Below are 19,712 nucleotides of genomic sequence, written 5' to 3'. Positions count from 1 at the left end.
ATAACCTCTTTGTATTCTTGCCTTTCTTCAGCTTCTTCACCATTGACTATTTCCATATTTATTAATATTGTTAATTTGAAGGAGTAAAGTGATTTCCTCAGAGTCATTTTAATTTGCATTTCCCTTATTATTTGTGATTTGGACCCTTGCTCTTCATGTGCTAATCAATAGTTTGTATTTCCTGTTTCAAAACTTGTTTGTTTATATCCTTTGGTCAAAAATTCAGTGTAGTGCTATGAAAAGAGAATTGAATATAGAGTCACTGGATCTGAGAGCATAGCTTCAAATCCTACCCTTGGTGTATGATCTTGGGTAAACTGATCCTCTCCAGATTTCAGTAAACTTACCTGTAATGTGAAATTTTGCTGGACTAGATGACCCTGTGGATCTAATTCTGAGATGCTAAATTATATTTATCTTTTGGGTAATGACTCTGAGTCTTATATATTTGTCAGTTCCTTATAGAATCAATTATTCATTTGTATATTTATCAGCATGAAGTGATTAATGGGAGGCATACTCTGGTGACCACATGTAGTACTTGTAGGATACTTAGCAACTTCTGGTTAATGTATGCAATGGAATTTTTCATCCCTTTTTATTCTTTGATGTTTTCATCTTCATTTTTTTCCTTTTCTTTTCACATAATTTTTTTTTTTTTTTTTTTTTTTTTTTTTTTTTTCTGAGACTGGGGTTAAGTGACTTGCCTGGTATCACACAGCTAGGAAGTGTTAAGTGTCTGAGACCAGATTTGAACTCCAAATCCTCCTGAATTCAAGGCTGGTGCTCTATCCACTGCACCACCTAGCTGCCCCCACATAAATTAATAAGTGCCCAAGACCTGAAAGACTCACTGAAATCCTGTTTATCCTATTTCTCTATCAGATAATACCATTGCATTTTTTCCTGTGGGCTTTTCTTATCTTTCTCTTATTCAGTATTTGTCCTTTTTTTTTAAAGTTCATTTTAAAAAATACTTTGTCATGTTTTGTTAATGAATAAGATTAAATATTCTGAAACATAAAGAGTTCATGGTGAGTTTTCATTTGTGCTTTCTTGTAGGAGTTTTTAGCAGTGACCAGGATTTGAGCTTATATTTTCAACATTATGAGTTTTTTAAAATATGTATTTGTGTTAGGTTTATGCCCACTAGAACACTTGAATCTTGGACATAATGTTGGTGGGAGTGGAGCATATTTTTATCAGATTTCTCTTTCTGTTATTTTTTTAGGCTGAGGGTAGCAGGTGCATTTGATAGATTCAGTTGTAAATCCTTTTTGAATAGAGAATAAGGAGTAAACTCCTAAAAATGAAGGCTACTTATTAATATTTTTTTGATTGCTTTACCGTCATTGTCTACAAATATAATCTTTTCCCTATTCCCTTGCATTCAACTAAAAAACCCCAAAATTATTAATTGTTGTGTACTTTTACCATATATAATGAGAAATAATGACAAAAATTAAATATTTCCTACTCTCAAGGAGTTTATATTTTACTAGGGGATACAACATGCATATAGATAAGTAAATATAAGGTAATTATATTTTATCCTCATATAATTTACAATTTATCATCATCACTAACTAGTTTCACCTTATACATGGGCCATCTAATCATGTAATACATGAAGTATATTTCATGCCCCTGGGCAGATAGTTGGGATAGTGGATAAAGCATTACACCTGGAGTAAGGAAATCTGAGTTCAAATCCAGTCTCAGATACTTACTGACCATATGATCCTGGGCAAGTCACTTAACTCTGTTTCTTCCTTAGTAAAATGAGCTGGAGAAATGGCAAACCACTTTAGTATCTTACCCAAGAAAAATGAAGAGTTAGGTATGACTAAAGTGACTGAACAGTAACCAAATATCATTCTCACTCTCTATAACCTCTAGGATCAAATAGGAATTCTTTATTTGGCATTCAAAGCCCTTTATGATCTTTTTCCTCCACTAAACCTTACCAGTCTTCTAATAACTTAGAACACCTCCTTCTTCCAGGTGCTACCTTTCAATTTAAACCCATACATTTTTATTGGCTGTTACCTGAAGTGGTCATTTCTGCCTCTTGCTTCCTTGAAGTCCCAGCTAAGATCTCACCCTCTATAGAAAGCCTTTCCTATCTCCTTTTCTTCCTTCCAACTTATCCTGTATAGACAAACTTTCTTTGTACAGTTGTTTTATCTGTTGTTTCCTCCATTATACTGTGAACTCCTTGAGATCAGGGACTGTCTCTTACTTTCTTTGTATCCCCAGAAATTATCATTGAGCTGGCACAAAGTAGGTGCTTAATAAATGTTGACTAACAGCTGGAGATTTTATGAAATCATTGTATTGTAATTCAATTGAATTTTAACTAAAGTAATCATTTATCAAATTATTTCAACATGGAAGGTACTATGTTAGGAATTGGGGGTACAAAATTAAAAAATGAAACTGTTCCTGCTCCAGGAATTAGCATTTTACATGATGAAAGTGCTTGTTCAAGTAAGGAACTACAGAGTAATGTTAAAAGGGAGGGTGCATTAATAATAACTAAGAGAGGTAGGGGGAATCCAAGAACCACATGTAGGAAATGGCTCTTGAGCTGAGCTTTAGAGGCATTATAAGAAGCAGAGGTAAGAAAGGGGCACATTCCAAATTTGGGGACCACTTGTATAAAAGCAGAGAGGTGGTTTTGTGTGCAGAGAAGCATATGAGTAGACCTTTTTGATTGAAAATGAGGACTTGTGGAGGGGAGTCATTTGAAATAAGAAGGGAAAGGCAAGTGGTAGCTATATTGTAGAAGAGTTTAAATATCAAGCTGAGCATCTTGTTTTTCATCTTGGGGGCAATAAGGAGCCACTTTTCTTAGTATAGGCAACAGGCAAGGATTAAGAAGAATGGGAAGAGCTCAGTTAAAAAAGGAAATTTTTACCTTACTCAATGATAGTATCATAGAATTTAGAGATAGAAGAGTTCATTTGGGGTAGGTTGTCAGGGTCTCTGCTCTTTATTTAAAGACACTGAGAGGCAAAAAGAGTAGAGGGGAGTCTGGAAGATGGGGATTTACTTCCTGCCTTACACACAGGAGCTTTGTGACCTTGGAAAAACTACTTATTTCCAGTACCTCAGGGATCCTCCAAGATCTGTAACTTTAAATTACAGAATAGTTGTTAATCTGCTTTGGAAGTAGTAGTTTTCTCACCAGGAATTTCCTACATCAGTGAAATCATTGGTCTGGACCCAAAAAAATGATCATCTGGTCCTCCATTTTTAGGAAAGTGCCCATGCCAGCTGGGTTTACTCCATCATGCCTCTCTGGCCCCTGATCTTGCTCTCTTGACATTTTTCTCTTGACATTTCCAGCAATCTTTTCACCTTGGAAGATCATTAAGCCCTCTGGAACCTTCCTCTGACAGGTCAATTCCTTCTGGAACCTTCATTTTAAGGAATGTTCCCAAGCCAGCTGCATTCTCCTCTCTTTTCCTATCAGGAGCCTATTCTTCTTTCTCTAGACTTATTTCCCCTTTTTCACCATGGGGCATGATGGAAAACTAAGTCTATGACCTCTGCATACCTATGGTCTCTTGGCATATAGATAGTGGTATCCCTTATTACCAAGTAAACATAATACATATCATTATTTTTTAGTAAGCTTTTGGGCTAGATTTGAATCTTCTCTAGGGCTCAGACTGTGTGTGTGTCTTACTTTTGCATTCCTTTTAGGACTTAGAACTGAACATGTTAGGTGCTTGATAAATGCTTATAAAATCGAATTAGATAATTCTGTATTCTAGCATACTTCAGTTCAGTGATTATTCCCCATGATAGAACTGTTTGCTTCTGTTTGAGTTAAGGTAAGAAATGATCCAAAGAAGAGAAAATAGACCTTTGTCAATTTTAAAACAGTTTTTCTCCTATGTTTATAGCCACTTTTTTTTTTTTGTTTTGTTTTCTTTTTAAAAAATTACTATGATACATTTTCAGTTCTCCATCGGTTAAATATTCCCTCCCTCTCACCCACTTCCCATATACATATCTTTTGGAGAATTGTGATCAGTTCTTATGTTGTTCCTTGGTTATTAGCCAAATTATGCACATTTAACTGCTTTATAATCTTCTTTGTAATTGAGTTATTTCAGCTTGCTTTGCTCTGAATCCCATGCATTTTATCAGCAACTCAAAGTAAGCAGCAAAAGTGGATATCACCCTGCTTCTATACCTTTTATTCTTCTACTCCTGATTTTGCCTCATACTCCTTATTGAACTAAAGCCAGCCAGACATCATTCTCCCAACCACTTTGGCAATAAATGAATACCCTGCCTAGAACTATCAATGCCATGAGCTGTAATAGCATCAGCAGCATTTCCTAGATGAAAAGAAAGGAAAATGTAAGAAGAGAACAGTGTGGAACAAAATAGTACATTCTTTAATTGTATGGTGGACTTTCCTTGCCACACAAAGTAAACCCTCTTCCCTGAAACCTCTCCCACAGCTTCTGTCATCCTGAAGTGTCTTGCCCTGGCACTAATTTGAATGGTAAGAGAAGTATGTTTCTTGTTTGAACTTTAGACACTATTCTCACTTTGTTCCTACAGTGTTTCCTCCTCTCCTCCTCTCCCTTCCCCTTCCCACTCTGATCATGCTTTGCTATCAGATTCTGTAACCATGTACAAAGCTGGGCAGGAGATCATTTCATCGGAAATTAGATGGGCTCAGGTGGTAAATGCTCCGTGCCTCCATGTGTAACATCTGATGCAAGTTCTTTAGTTTTTTGCTATTTCTGTAACAGCCGTTGGTCTCCTTTTAACAGCTCATTCAGTGGAGATGCAGGAGGAAGGGATGAGTAGGCCTTTGGTGGTATTCATCATGGCTTTATTAGTTTCACAACTTTTCTCTGATTGGCAGTGAGAAACATACTGCTTCTGGATGGTGCTGAGCTTGGTGTAAAATATGCCAGCGGGAGACCTAGGCTTGCTTTCTTTTCATTTGGTTTGCAGAAAATGGACCTGTACCCACACCTGTCTTATGTATTAGAGAGAGAAAGGCTCCATCTACCAGGAGCTAATGGCATGTTGGTATTTCTTTGTCACCAGAAACAAGTTAGTTTATTTAGTTGCAACAGTACCAACCTGGTTCTCTTATTTTTGCTATAAAATTGAATAGGAGAGAGGATTTGGTTTTCCTGTTTATGTCTGTGGCAACTTTTTAGATAATTTGTGGTTTTTTCCTTTTCAACAGTTTTGTCCTTTTATCAATTTTCTGTTTTCCTTGTGAAGAAAAACCTTCACAAAAACCCGTGGCCTAAAATGTGCACCTTCCAATATCCTGTCTTTAATCAGATATTTGTTTTTTAGGAATCAAAGTCAGAACTATTGCTATCACTGGATTTCAACCTTATGATTGTTTTTGATGATATCCTCCTATCTTTTTTTATTTGGGGGCTATGTTTTTGTGTCCATCTTCCTTGTATTCTCTGATTAAAATCATACAATGTGATGGTAAATGTTCCTGGGCACAGGTAGCTGAATGATGTGACTATATTTTATGAGTAACCTTTTAACACACACACACACACACACACACACACACACACACACACACACACACACACACCACCCTACCCCATTGGTTTCATCAGTAATTTTAAAATAGAGAAATTTTTACTTGCATTAATTTCTTTAGGAAATGGATATATTCTTCAGAATAACTTGTATTTCTTGGGCCTGAAAAGACCTGTCACAGAAAACAAAATGCTAACCTGGATTTAAAGTGGGGAGGGGGGAAACCCCCCCATTACATTATTCTTTGTTCTTTATGTGCATCAAAGTGACAATCCCACACTGTCTCAATTGAGGGAGTCTAGCACAAAAATCAAAAACAGCCTGGTGCTGCAATAGGCTGGCAGCCAAAATGTTTTGTGCAGCCCAGTTCTGGCAACAGTTTTGCTAGGCAGAGGGGTCTACCCTCACAGCATCACTAACGGCTAGCAGCCTCAGTCTCGCCTACTTCTACCAATTCTGTTCCTTCTTGTCTCCCTCTCTTTCTTCACTCAGACCGCAGCCGTCAAATAAAGTATTTTCTTAAATAGAAACATCATTCTCTACACAACTTCCACATTTAGTAAATGGCAAATTGCCTTTACATTGTTTCTTGCAAAAGATTGTGCTAAATTCTGCCTTTTCCAGCTTATTCAGAGTTAAGAGCTCTCTTTCATAGCTCCTTCTCTGCCAGTGCTTTGCCTGGAATTTCTTTGAACATTCTCACTGAGTATTGTTGACTTTGATGATAATAGTTCCATGACAGACATTTTGATTGGTAGGCATCTTGTCTACCTCACATTTCATCATTTGGACTGAAGATTTGGGGTGTTATTTATATGAATTATGTAAATTTTATGTGAAAAATTCTAAGAGGCCACAAAAATCATTAAAATTTTTTTTTTCCAAATTATTGTTCAGAGTTAACATATCCTTCTTGCAGACTGAATTATGTTTGGCTCAGGAGATAAGTATCTAGAGAATAAATAGGTAATCTGTCCTGTTAAGTCAAGGAATATGCCTTCTAACATGTATCTTTTTTCTTATAATGAAATATAGTAAAATACTTGTCACCAAGTCTCTTTAATAAGCAACTACAACTAGTACTTTATACTATAAAGAGATATGAAAATATGAGAGTGAGTTAGTTTAGAGAACTACTTTTTCAGTATGGATAAATATTCTATGAAATTTCTTAGAACGTTAATTAAAATATAAATGTGTTTAGTCTTATTAAAGCAAACATTATTTCCCCTTGAGTGGTGTTTTTTGAGTGATATATTTAAAAATCAGTCCTTTGATAGTTAAAGAATACCTAAAAACAGAGACTCAAATCTTTTTTAGAAATGAAAGATTGATATTGTTTTGACTGAGTTTTATTTTTAAAATTGTCAATGGTTTTTGGCAATAATGAAAATTATTTTAGTAGGAAATACTTATGTATTTTTGTAACAGTGTAACAAATGTGACTGAAAAAAGTAAACAGTGGTTCGTGTTAGAATTATTAATGTGAAACATTTTTACATGCCATATATTCTGAAGAATATATCTACTACCATGGATACATTAAGATGAATGTGTCTAGTAGCCTAATGGCTCTTTTTTCCCCCCAGGTTTATTTTTAATTTGGAGAAACATATAAAACCATCAAATAGATTTTAAAAACATAGATAAATCAGTAGTCTATTTTAAATAAACTCACCTGTGATATTCTCCCATTTTAAAGACAGGTTCAGCAACATATTGGCTTATTATTTTAAGAAAACAAACAAATACTCAAGTTGTTTTGTATGCCCAAAACATATTAAATAAATACTAGTGTTTTCCTTCTCCCTGTCTCCATGTCACCCCCCCTCTTAGTGCCTTTAAAAATAAAACAAAACCAAAAAAACCCAACCCCCAAATCAAAACAAAAAGCTTTGCATGTAAGTGGATGTCTCTCATTTTAAGCTCTTCTAACTGTTCTATAAGGATACAACAATGCAAGGCTGTGGAAATGAAGCTGAGTGAAATCATCTAATAATACAGTCCCTGGATTAACTTTTTGGAGCTTTGAAATATGACAATAAGGAATGCCAAGAAAACTATTTATTTCCTGGGTCCAAAACAGCCTAAGACTGTCAACTTTCTTCACACAGTGCCAAAGGTGTCAAAGTCTTTTAATAGTTTGTTCTGAAGATAGTAGAGAGAAAGCACACAGTAAACGGATTTACTTAAGGTGCTCTGTGTACATGTGTGTGCTCAGTGCCCATTAAATATTAAGGATTTCTTCTTTCCCTTCACTGGTACCTTTTTTCACTGTCATTGAAATGTATTGCTTTAGCTTAAGTCCTGGCAAACTTTCTATATTAAGAATATTCCTTCTAGGGTCAAAGGACAGTATATTGTTATTTTTTATTACCATAGATGAACTAAAATCTAAGGTGATATGTTTTTAGTATCTGGAATATTACATCTAATTCTACAAAATACTGTAGAGGTAGAAAAGAAATTTTCAGGATGTGTTAACTGATTGAGGAATTTCATTTTTAAAAGAAAATTTAGCTGTGGACTTTTATGTTTTAAATATGATATTTAATTGTTTTTTCAAGGAAGTGTGATTTGGTATAAAATATGTTCTTTCATACCATGTATGGGATTAATAAATCTTTTGAAGGAGTTCCTCAAAATGAATAAAATAATAATTAAGCATAATATATGTTACCTTTATTTTCATTTAAATATGGCTTCAGATTCTAGAGCATAGCTCCTGAGTAGGTGGTTAGAATAACTTGGGCTTATATCAAATTGTTGGCAGTAGGATGCTGTAATCATTAATAGTTACTAAATTTACCCTCTCAGAAATGCAAGGCATCTTCTCTTAAGCACAGGATAAAGAGTTTAGTGTCAAAATTTAGAAGAGAGTGTTAGGTGAAAGGAGTCATGTCAATTCAACTTTAGGAATTTTGCAAATTTTGGAAAACTCTTCTGATTTCTTCCCATATCTCATCATCTTGTTCTGCAGACTACATGCACATTCTCATGTATTTCATATATTTTCTATGGCTTTTCACATTGCTCACTTTTTAGCCATAGCACCATATGAATTCTTTCTTTAAGGTTTACACTGCATATCTTAAGCTGCTGATGATATAAGTAGATTTTAAGGTAAAATGACATCTCGCATTTTGAGTTATTTTCATTTGATGCTGGAAGATTTTTCTTGCCTCCTCTGAATCCTCTCATATTTCCTATTAAAAACAATCCATTAATATATAACTAGAACAAATAAATTAATGGTTTGGCTATCACAGCAGTTGAAATGCATCAAAAACTGGGTACTACAATACAATTTTATTAATGAATGATCTACATTGGTTCCAGCTGTGTCCATGTGATTAGACCTTCACTAGGCAACAATGGGTATTTCCCTATTGCTTTTATTTGATTTCCAAGAATGTGTCATCTGTTACATAAACCCCTGCCAATATGCCCCATGTAAAACTGTTTTTTTTTTTTTAATTTCTGAAGCATAAGTTGAATACCCACACATATTCCTGCCGAAATATTGTTTCCAATGAATAAGGGCCCAAGTTCCTGTGTCTGGTGCTGCATACCAAAAATCCCAGAATATAAATTAAAGTATAGACTTATTAAATTTATCAGTAAATTTTAGGAAGTGTAGTTGCCTGGTAATGCTAAAGATAGATTATTTTCACTTTTGCATTTCTATCTTAATATTTTATTACAGCACTATAATGTGTTATAGAGGTGGACAAGCCTGCAGATTGAAATGGGGATAGTCCAGATTGTTCCTTTCCCTAGACCATATGGTATAGTTCTAAAAGCCTTTTGTATGCTGTCTGTTCAGTTTATTGTAAACTCAATCTTTAGTGCACCTAAAAAGATAACCAAATAAAAGTGAGCTAGAGAAAAGGGGCCTCGTATTATTTAAGGACCTTAGAAATGCTGGTTTTAAAGAAAGTAACATCAGAAGAGATTTCAGAAAATATTATATAGAAAGGAGCATCATCCCCACTTGAAAGCTTTCAGGTGGACATCAGTTTACCAATAATGAATTCTGAGTGTTATTTTGTAAGTTGATAAGATTTCTGTTTTCTGACTATAGTATCTTATTTGTCTCCTTGCAGGTATTTGTTCATCAGGTAGATGTTGTGTTGTGTATACTTTTTATTCACTTTGACCTTAGAAGCAGCCTTTACTTCTGAGTTATCACAGATTTGACTTGGAGGGAACATAAGAGGTCATTTTGTTTAACCCTCTCATTTTCTAATTGAGGAAACTCTCCCAAAGAGATTATTTGATCTTTCCAAGCTCACACAGGATAAAGTTCTCACAGATAGTAAGAATGAAAATTTGAACCCAGGACTTCTGATTCTAAATTCAGTGCTTTTTCTTTTATAACAGTTTCTAAGCTTCATGTGAAATTGAGGAAAGCATTATGGCTAATTTTAACCTTATTTCTAATTCCTACTATTCAAGATGGATGATTTTTTTCCTTATTTTACTAAATTTTAGAGGACATAAAAGATAACAGCTGTCTTTACACATTAAGATGAGGGTTTTTTGCCCACTCCCACCCCATTTTAATAATTGAGAGAATTTATGATTTCATCTTTGTGAATTCTCTTTCTCCCAATGTGGTTTGCAGTTCCTCTATACCTCAATTTATTCAAGTCTTTCCCATTTTTCCCCATTTATCTTCATAAAGAATCTAGCCAATAAATGGTATATTCTTGTTATTCTTTTACTATTTCTGGCATACCAACATATCACTCATGTTGTCCATCCATCATCTTCCATTCTTCATACGTGGCCAGCTCATTTTCTTTTGTGATCAGATATGACTTCAGTAATTTTTCAGATGTTTTTTACATATAAACTGTCATTGGTAACATGCTGCTGCCTCCTTACATTCTACAGCATGAATCTTTCAATTAGCCTTGGGTGTTTATGTATAATTTTGTTTCAACTGAGGTTATGTTGTTCTGGGGTTTTTAGTCATATAACATCATTAGGAGAACATTCATGTTTAAAAAAAAAATGCTCTTGAAGTAGCAAATAGTTTGGTATTATTGAAAGTGCTGTGTCATTTCCCAAATGTAGTCAAAGTGGATTTGGAAGCAGGAGTAGGCCAGAGAAGGAAAGGGTCAGAATAAATGAGAATTAGATTAATTTATTTTAACTTTGGGGTTTTTTAAAGTTATTTTTTGTTTTTGTTTTTGTTTTTTAAGATGTACTACTACTAGTTGGAGAAGAGCTTTAGACATTACCCATTGCTTCTTGGCACTGAAGATTTGCAGTTGAAACCCTACCAAAAGAAAAAAAAAAAAAGGCAAGCCTGTGAAACAAGATTCTATACTCTATCATTACCCTGAAACATTGAAAGGGTGACTGAGAGGAACTCACATGTTAATGGAATATGTAATTTTCCTTGGAATGGTCACAAATATATCTGAACAAAAAAGACAGAAAGAGTATATGTTGTATATGTGGTTGGGAGGAATTGAAATGACTGAATCTCTGTAACCAGTGTGCAATAGCAATTGCCCCCAAACAGTTTTCCTTGTGAAAATATAATGCTTTAAAATTTGTCCGAGAGCCATATCTATTAGCAATCTTAGGGAAATGTACTTGCAATGAATATAATAGCATGGGGTCTTACATGTAATAGGTGCTCGATAAATGTTTGTTGAATGAATGGAGCATGATTAATTCTATTTTCCATCCTTTATGATTGGATGATTATGATTGAGAGTGATGTTCCTGCCCAGGTACAGATAAAAATACTGGCATGGGATCAACAGTCTTTAAATGTTCCCTATCCACGTGAAGACTTTCCTTTGGCTTATGAATCTGACTCCTCTTAGTCTGACTGCTCATTGTGACTCTGCCTTTGTGTTACATAAGCCAAACATCATCCTTCCTGAAAGGAGCCAAAGTATCTCTGTTTATTAGATTGATCTGCCTGTTGGTTTTGTTTCCCAGAATTACATAAATGTGCTTTATTGTTGAAGTTGTCAAACTTCTAGAATTTTTCCTGCCTTTCTGCAGTCATCTATTTCATTCTGTCATGTATTTGGTATTTGGATATCTTTTGTGTGTTTGTCCTACCTTGTATAGTTGCTTTAAGCCAAGCTTGGCTGTGTTGAGAATTGGCTGAGTTCCAGGAGTGTCTTACTGGTGATCTTATTCAGCAATTTAGCAATGGATAGATAGCACTCATAGGTGAGGCTAAAAAAATGCTCACATTGTCTGCTGCAGGTCTAGATATTGGAGCCACTGAGAATAAAATGATGTGCACGTTAGCTTTCCCTAGATCTTGACATTTCAGTGCAGAGGGCTGGATTGAAGGTCTTACTTGAAACAGGTATACATAAATACATCAGTATGGGAGGTATTATACAGGCATATTGTAACGTGCTCTCCTGGCAGTTACAATTACTAGTCTGTCCTAGACCCACCAGAGTACCTTTGACCACTGTCCTTTGCAGTGTGAACTCTACCCGGCTCGCCTCCTCTGAGGCCTTCAAAGGTCTCTGGCCACAATCTCTTGAATCTATAGCTTAATAACCGGTAGTGCACTCAAGAACAACCACGTGTAATCTTAAAAGCCTTTATTGTACCTACTCACATAATGCCCTAACTGATGCCCTGACTTGTTGGTTCCTGAGTGAACACCTGGTCAGAAGACCCACGTGTTCACTACCAAAACCCTTACCTCTTTTGGCTATCCATCTTGGCTTGGCCACCCAGGCTGGGAAGCCAGGGTGAAGAACGCCAGGTTAAAGAGGGCGATTGCTGCCTGCAGTGGGCTTACATAGGGCCTGTGAGGTCACACACACAGCCAATCAGCGAGAGAGTCACCCATTACGAAGCTATCTCAATATGGCCAGGATCCCACCCAAAGGCAGTCCCTAATATCCACAGAAATTACTTCTGGACCACTCAATCTCCCGATTTGCTGTGGCGCCCATTTAAAGGCCCCTTACAGCATATAGTAATCTAAACACAGGCTAGTAGTGATGTAACAAACAATATGAATCAACATGAGGAATTATACATGTCCATAAGTCCATAAAAATCACACATAGCAAGCAGCCTTCAGCAGCCAAGAAATAGTCCAAAACTAATCTATTGTCCATTACTTCATGTGTCAGGGAATCCAATGATCCCTGCAGGTTTTGAAGTCCTGCAATAGTTTCATCATGTCTCTGGGAATCCAATGATTCCTGCCACAGGTAACCCTAGAGAACTTCTAAATCTAGCCCTTTATACTATTAACTTCTTGATTTTTAACAAAGATGCACTGGTTCTGGCAGACAGGTTTTATAACCTACCAGAAGGGCAGTGTCCAGTGTGAGCAGCTTTAGATAATCCCCAGGTGATGTAGAGAGACCCAGAAAGTGGTGAATGGGAGGGACCAGATAAGTTAACTGCTTGGGGGAGAGGGTTTGCTTATATCTTCACAGATGGAGAAGAAATCAGATGGTGCCAACAAGTTGTATTTGCCTTGTCCATTGGAGAGAGATGGAGCAGACCCTTGAAACGAAGGAGAAAACCCAAGAAACATTGGGTGGTTCCATCGTTGATTGTACCCACCACTGAAAAAAGCATGCAGTGAACATCAAAAATTGTTGATGAGACTGCTGCAGGACTTCAAAACCCTCAGGAATCATTGGATTCCCTAACATACTTCAAAATCTTCAGGGATCATTTGGTTCCCTGACACATGAAGTAATGGACAATAGATTGATTTTGGACTATCTCTTGGCTGCTGAAGGAGGTGTGTGTGTGACTGTTATTTACATACCCTCCTTCTAGCATTTATGGGCAAGTATAATTTCTCATATTGATTCATCTTGTTTGTTACATCACTAGTAGCCTGTGTTATATTACTATGTGCTTGTGTAATACCTCCCATGTTGATAGATTTATGTATACCTGTTTCAAATAAGACCCTTCATTCCAGAGTTCTGGCCCTCTACACTTCAACTTTACACTTTATTTTTAAATTTTATTTTTATTTTGTGAAATAAAACAAACATTTCCATAACATAGAACAATTTTTTAAAAAGATGATTGTACATGAAACTGAAAATCTACTGCATATAACTTGCTATTCTTTTCAAATATGCAACAAAATTATGTATTTGTTCCCTCCTACTTCCCCTGCTCTAGAGATGACCAAATAGGTATGTATATGTAAAATTACTCTATACGTACTTCTATTTATCATTTCTTTTTCCTGAATGCAGATAGGATTTTTTCTTTATATGTCCTTTACAGTTAATTGGGATATTTATATAAATAACTTATTCACGCTAAGTTGTTCTTAAAACAATGTTGCTGTTCCTGTGTACTTTGTTCTCTTGGTTCTGCTCATTTTGCTCTTCATTATTTCATGCATGTCTTTCTATGTTTTTCTAAAATTATTGAGCTTATCATTTCTTATACCACAGTAATATACCATTGCAACCATATACCACAATGTGTTTAGCCATTCCCTAATTCATGAGTATTACTGCAATTTTCAGTTCTTTGGACTACAAAGAGAGCTGCTATAAACATGCCAGAATATGTAGGTTCTTTTCTTTTTTCCCTAATTATTTTCAAAAATAGACCAAGTAGTAATATTGCTAGACCAAATCTTACACTTTTTACCACTCTTCTTTGAAGAACATCCCAGTTCCCTTGTCTTAAAACAAATTTATAGGCAGTAGCTTGTACAACAGAATTGAGAGTGAGCTTTCACAGTAATAATTGGCTATAATAATTTCCAAAGTATTTAATCTGAAATCTGAAAGCCATAAATTTTATTTTTATTTATTTTTTTTATAGCTTTTTATTGACAGAACATATGCATGAGTAATTTTGTCAACATTGTCCCTTGCACTCACTTCTGTTCCAACTTTTCCTTTTCCTCCTAGATGGCAGGGCGGAATCCTCTCCCCTAGATGACAGGCAATCTCATACATGTTAAACATGTTAAAGTATATCTTAAATACAATACATGTGTGCAGATTCATACAGTTCTCTTCAGAAGATTCAGAAGGTAAAAATAAGCTGGGAAGAAAAACAAATATGCAAGTAGTCCACATTCATTTCCCTGTGTTCTTTCTCTGGGTGTAGTTGATTCTGTCCATCATTGATCAATTGGAACTGAATTAGATCTTCTCTTTGTTGAAGATATCCACTTCCATCAGAATACATCCTCATACAGTATTGTTGTTGAAGTGTATAATGATCTACTGGTTCTGCTCATTTCACTGAGCATCAATTCATGTATGTCTCTCCAAGCCTCTCTGTATTCATCCTGCTGGTCATTTCTTAGAGAACAATAATATTCCATAACATTCATATACCATAATTTACCCAACCATTCTCCAATTGATGGACATCCATTTAATTTCCAGTTTCTAGCCACTACAAAAAGGGCTGCCACAAACATTGTGGCACATACAGGTCCCTAAAAGCCTTAAATTTTAATCACAAAGCTTAGTTGTCTTGCAGTTGTCTGTTTCTTTTCCCATTTTAGATTTACCACATCTTAATAAAATTTACCAATAATTCAATTTTGGTCTATTTAAAACAGTATCATGCAGAGGACTGGTAAACTTGGAATGAAGGTTTTATAAAGATCTTATTTGAATGTGTTGCCCCAATTCTTCTGACACTTGGTTCACTTTGTATGGAATTAATGAGATGGCCAAGAACTAGTTTAATTAGAAGAAAAAAAAAGATTGTGGTTCACATCAGCTTTAATGTATAACTGAAAATATGTGTAAAAAAATGAGAAGACAAAGAAAGTGGAGTTAGAGATATTAAGGAAAAAAATTAGCAGAGAGTCATATTTCCGAAGCTGGGAAGAGCATCCAGGAACAAGAAGGAAGTTAACAGTGCCAGATTCCACAGAAAGATGAGACAGGGAGAATGAATGTAGAAAAAAAGAGCACTGTGTTTGAGTATTTGGAAGTTACTAGTAATTACTGAGGGAACAATTTCAGTTCTATAATAAGGACATGAGGGAAATCATATTGAAAAGGAAGCATTTGTTTAGGTAAGTTTTTTTTTCAAGAAATTTGGAAGTGAAAGAAAGGAAGGAGATGATAGTAGTTTAAAAATCTAACCTTTTTTTTTTTTTTTTTTTTTTTTTTTTACTTAAACTACACACTAAGCATTGTACCTAGACCAATGATGACACAAAATTATAGTCAAACTTGGTGATAATAAATCATCTGTATTTTCAATGGCTGTCCTCTATACCTGGAATATTCTTCCTCTTCACTTCATCCCCTGACTTCCCTGGCTTCCTTTCAGTCTTAATCTGCCTCCTATTGCATCTGGGACCATGTCTGGTCATTCTGATTTATGTCTTGCCACTGACTCAGATAACACTGGAGGAGAGAGTGATGTTGATGACTTGTGTACCAACTCTGCCTCACTTAAATCCAGTTCACTCATAAGCCAAGACATTATCCTTGGTGACTTGTAATTCCTCCTCTTCAAGAATGTAGAAGGAATTACAACAAAAGTCCACTTCCTGCAAGTATCCTTTCTTGGTCGTTAATATTAGTTAATGCCTTCCCTCTGAGATTACCTGCCCTTTGTTCAAGATACTTTCTATAGTCATAGTCATTTGCAAATTGCTAAAAAAAAAAAAAAAAACCTTTAGAATGAGTCCTTTGAAGACAGGTTCTGTTTCTGCCTTTCTTTGTATTCCTGATGCTGATCATAGGGCCTGGCATATGGGAATTGCTTAATAAATGCTTGTTGATGGTTATTGTTTAGATGTTTCAATCATTCCCAATCCTTGGTGACTCCATTTGGGGTTTTCTTGGCAAAGATACTGCCGTGGTTTGTGAGTTTCTTTTCCAGGTCATTTTACAGATGAGGAAACTGAAACACATGGGCTAAGTAACTTGTCCAGGTTACACAGCTACTTAAGTGACTAAGGACACAATTGAATTCAGGAAGTTGAATCTTCTGATTTCAGATTTACTGCTCTTATCCACTGGGCCACATGGCTGCCCCCTCATTGATTGACCATATGGCAAAATGAAACATTTCTTGTACAAAAGCTTTTTAATTTGATATAATCAAAATTTTTATTTTGTGATCAATAATGATCTCTAGTTCTTCTTTGAACACAAATTCCTTCCTCTTCCACAGGTCTGAGAGGTAAACTATCCTATGTTCCAAAATGAAACATTTCTTATGTTTTAAACAACAATTTCCCAGTTTGTTCTTTTGATAGAGTGCTGGAATAAGAATCAAACAGGAGGGAATATGAGAAAAAAAGACAAAGAATACTAACTCTTGGAAGACTTGTTTCTTCTCTTCATTACCATGATGTTGATAGTACCATTCTCTATCATGTATAATGTCCATTTTTGGTTGCAATGGAAGTAGAATTTAGAAACTAGATAGAATATCTTTTCATCAGTCTAATTACCTACAAATATGGCAGAAGAAAAATAGACATTTATTATTACTGGAGCAGTTGATGTTGCCTTATTACCTTATAGTACTATGGAAAGAAATAGACAGTTTCGATTGGCTGTGGAGTTGTGGGCTAGTCACTTGGATTTGACTCAGTATTATTTCTTCATTGTAAAATTATCTTACTAAAATTTCTATCTACTTCAAAACTTTTTATTGTGAGATACAGAACTTGTAATATCTTTTTCTGAACCTGAAGAAGTTTCATCTTTTCTGTTCTTCATAGGTCAATACCAAGTTGAACAATTATATATTTGTTCAAAAATTAATGCCCATTTTTATTGTTTTTGACCCAAAGTCAGTATTTTGAGTTGTTAAAACATTTGACTTGGTTATTATTGAATTAAGAAGTCAATACACACTGTTTACTTTGCTTATTTATGTGAAACAAAACTTCAAAAAAGCAAAAAAGGGGTTCTATGCTATCTACTAGTGTTTAAAAACAAACAAACAAAATGTCCCAGCCCTTGAGAAACTTACAGTTCTATCAGGAGGACAACATATACACTTAAAAGCAAATACAAAGTATATAGGAGATAAATACAAAATATTTGGGGCAGGCACTAATAGCTGAGGAGGGAAAGGGCTCTTAAAGGTGGTGTGGAAGTTGAACTTTGAAGAGAGCTAGGAATCATAAGGGGCAGCTAGGTGATGTATTGGATAGAGTGTAGGGTTTGGAGTCAGAAGACTTATTTTCCTGAGTTAATTCTGGAATTATTTCAGTTTCTTTAGCAAGAAAACTCCAAGTGGGATCACAGAGAATTTGACATGACTAAAAAAAAAATGACTGAACAACAGCAACAAGGGATTATAAGATGGTGAAGATTGCCACATTCTAGGAATGGGTTTTCTGTGCTAAGATGAAGAAGCAGGAAATGCTATTTTCTATAGGAAGAACAGGTATTAGTCTGATTCTTAATATTTAGAGTTTATAGATGGAAGTAATATATAATAAGTCTATAAAATAAGCTACAGTCAGTTTGTGAAGGTCTTCAAATGCTAAAAGGTAGAATTTGTATTATCTTATTTGTGATAGAGAACCATTGAGTTACTTGAGCAGGGGAGTGACATTAGATCTATGCATTAGGAATCTGACTTGAACACCTGGATAGAGGATGAATTAGAGAGTTGTGAATCTTGGCAGGGAGACCAGTTAGGAAGCTATTACCATGTGTGAAGTGATAAGAATCTGAATTAGGGAAGTTGTACTTTGACTTAGAAAGAAGGATATGAGTATGAAAGATATCGAGGAGATGCCAGTGGACAATTGGCAATTGGTTGGATATGGGGGATATGAGAGAATGCAGAGTTGGGGATGACTCAGATTTTTCAAATCTGTAGTAGTTATTCTTAACAGAAATAGAGAAGGTAGTTAGAGGGTGGATTTGGGAGTAAAGATAATGATTTTGTTTGGACATGCTGAGTTTAAGCTTTCTTCATGAAGTTGAATGGGAAATGTCTGATAGGTATGTAGTGATGACTTGAAAGGAAAGGTACTAGGACTATAATATATAGAGCTTGGAGTTATCTACATAGAGATTACAATTAAACCTAAGGTAGCTGATGAAATGAGGAAGGCAGTGTTTAAGGAGAAAATGAGAGGGTCCAAGATGGACCTTATAAGTTAAGAAATGAATGCTAATCCAGCAAAGGAGACCTGGACAAATAGGACAACCAAACAACTGGATCTTGAAAATCTAGGGAGGAGAGATGATCTGGGAGAAGTTAGTCACAAATGTTAATTGCTGCAGAGAGGTCAGGAAGGATGAGAATTGTAGATCATTACTCCCATTAAATAGGTGACTTAGGTGACAGAGTGATAGATACTGTCAAGTAAGATTACAAGCTACTCAGAAGTGATTAAAAAGGTAAGAAGAGGTAGGATAATAGGTTAAGCAGATGAACACAATTAAAAATTTTTATAGAATAAGGGCAACTTGGATATGTTTATAGGCAAATTATTCATTGGCTAAAATAAACTCTTTGAATAATTTTCTATTCTTGTGCTGAGAAAGAATGGATATATATCTTACCTCCATAGAAGGTTTTCTCCCAATTAGTCCACCCACCACTGTTAGGGGTAGCAGTATGATACAATTAAAAGTATATTGGCTCAGAAGTCATAGGAATTAAATTCAGAACCTCCCTCTATAGCTTACTACTTATGTTAACTTGGGCAAATAATAACTTCCATGAAGGCCTCTGAGGTCCCTTCTGGCTCCTAATTTGTGATCTCACTCCTATGTTCCTCCACTCTCCCAATATAGGACAACAATGTATTAGTGCCTTTCTTCTGAATATACTTCATAGTAAATTTTACTTCATGTATATATTATTTAGTATTTTAGTATTTGTTGTAAGTCTTCCCCCTACCATCACAGATTGCAATTCCTCTACACCTTCAATCAGCTCACTCCTGAATCTTTAACTTGTTTTTATCTCTTTTCTGAACAACGAATCTGTATTTCCAAATTCCTGAAGCACATTTTTTTCCCCTCCATTTATTCCTATGCTCTGGAGTGTTTTTTATAAGAGTGGGTGCTATGTTTTGTCAAAAGTTTTTCCTGAACCTATTGAGATAATCATATGATTTCTGTTGATTCTGTTTTTGATATAGTCAGTTATGCTGATAGTTTTCCTAATATTATATTTCTGTAATATGTATTCCTGTATAAATCTCACCT

At 35.3% G+C, this 19,712-nt stretch overlaps 1 protein-coding gene across 18 annotated transcripts in view; it reads left to right on the top strand.

The window, feature by feature from the left end:
- Positions 1 to 19,712, top strand: part of GTDC1 (glycosyltransferase like domain containing 1) — a 564,348-nt gene that overhangs the window by 102,801 nt on the left and 441,835 nt on the right. The window lies entirely within an intron of this gene.

The sequence above is a fragment of the Sminthopsis crassicaudata genome, chromosome 3 (assembly GCF_048593235.1).
Source record: "Sminthopsis crassicaudata isolate SCR6 chromosome 3, ASM4859323v1, whole genome shotgun sequence".
In the NCBI taxonomy this organism is placed as follows: domain Eukaryota; kingdom Metazoa; phylum Chordata; class Mammalia; order Dasyuromorphia; family Dasyuridae; genus Sminthopsis; species Sminthopsis crassicaudata.
This window is presented reverse-complemented; position numbering and strand designations above follow the sequence as displayed.